Here is a 1,764-nt window from a genome sequence, read left to right as displayed (position 1 = left end):
TACATCCTCACACAGATATTTACAGACTCTACATTCAGCAGAGCAGTCAAAGCTACAGTTAGCATCAATTTCTGCAAGGAGTATGCTAGCTCGAAAACTGCTTCCGGAACAGGTTTTAAAAAATAAGAGTCCAGCCACTGTCACTTTCTCATGAACATTTTTGTGTTTTAAAAAATAAAATTAAATATGTATTTGATTCATGGGTTATATGTTTAAAAACAGCCTTTTAAGCTGTTATTAAAGTTAATGTTTCAGAGAAATGCCACAAATAAGTACAAGATGTGTGCAATTAGACACCATAATTTATTATACAGGCATAACTGAAAATAAAGAGGAAATGAGTTTTGCAGATGATGTTCAATTTATTTTTCTGACAACCTATTTCAAAATGAGACAGTTTGACATTAGCACTCATGGAACAAGTACACAGTAGAATGAAACATTCAACCTAAGAAAACTGGTGACTTTAGGAAAATAAAGTGACAGAACATAATGGAATAAAAAAAGAAAACAATGCAGAAAGAAAATACCAAGAATTTAAATTCTAATATAAGTTAAAGGTTAAAATAACATTTGGATTTCCTGAATCACCAATAAAAGCAGAGAATGTTTTGTTTTCACAGACAAAACAGCAAATTGTTTTGGGCTTAAATAAAATATAGATCCAACATAAAGTTTTCCCCCTATGCTATATTTATAAAAACTACAAACAATATTTTTAAAAGAAATAGAAATGCCCTAGAAAAATAATATTTTGGGTGATGTTATTTTTCTCTTCACAAAATACTTTTTTTTAATTTCCTTGTTAACTTCTACCCAGCATTATCAGAAATGTTTTATGTCTGAAATGCCATATTATTAAATTAAATTAAGTCCAAAAGTTGTATATTCTCACATCACTGTGGTATATTTAAATATTTGTTAATATATTTCCTTGATATTCAAATTTCAGATTGATTCATGAACATGTGAATGCAACATCTGGATGGATCCTCACTGCACCTTTATTTCCACTTTGTTTTCTGTTATAAGCAAATTGTTTTGGTATTTTTTAAATTTATTTTAGGTCTATTTATTTTATGCAAATTTTCTTTTAGCCAAATTACATTTACATAAATGTAAATATATCCACAAGGAAACCCTATTTACCTCTTTTCATTTGTGAAATAAAAAAATACAGCAAACCTCTCAAACATTCAAACAATCTAAAAGCTATAAAAAACTTGAATTTATTTGAAGTAAATAATCTAGGTAGGTATTGCTGCTCTCAATATTCCCCCATTTACATAATGCTGCAGACAAGCTCTGTAATAATTTATTTTTTTATCTACTGTGCTTTTATTTTGGCCTCCTTTTTGATTCTCTTTGTGTTCTTCTGGTGATGTGTTTGGATATAGAGTTTTGTTAATAAATTTTGTTTAAAAGAAATATTTCCCCATGAATGTCAGTTGGCTTTTGTGTTTCCAGTGATTAGATGACAACAAACTTTTATTAAAACAGCTTCTAAATTATTATAATTATTTTTATTTATTTTGCTGCTTCAAAAGACTTCATCATATCTGCCTTAAAACTGTTTCATGTCTTCCTTAAATAAACGTCACCATGGTCAGTGTCTCTGCTGATAAGTTTTTCAAAATGGACAAACATTTTGTACTCAACTGGAAATGATCAACTTTTATTGTCAATTTTTGCATTAATTATTAAAGTCAACCCCTCTAACAAAAAAACACTACTTTTCTAGCAAAACATGATGTTAAAAGTCAA

Source organism: Oryzias melastigma, linkage group LG11 (assembly GCF_002922805.2).
Source record: "Oryzias melastigma strain HK-1 linkage group LG11, ASM292280v2, whole genome shotgun sequence".
In the NCBI taxonomy this organism is placed as follows: Eukaryota; Metazoa; Chordata; class Actinopteri; order Beloniformes; family Adrianichthyidae; genus Oryzias; species Oryzias melastigma.
The sequence above is the reverse complement of the archived record's forward strand: the minus strand, read 5'-3'. Positions refer to the sequence as shown.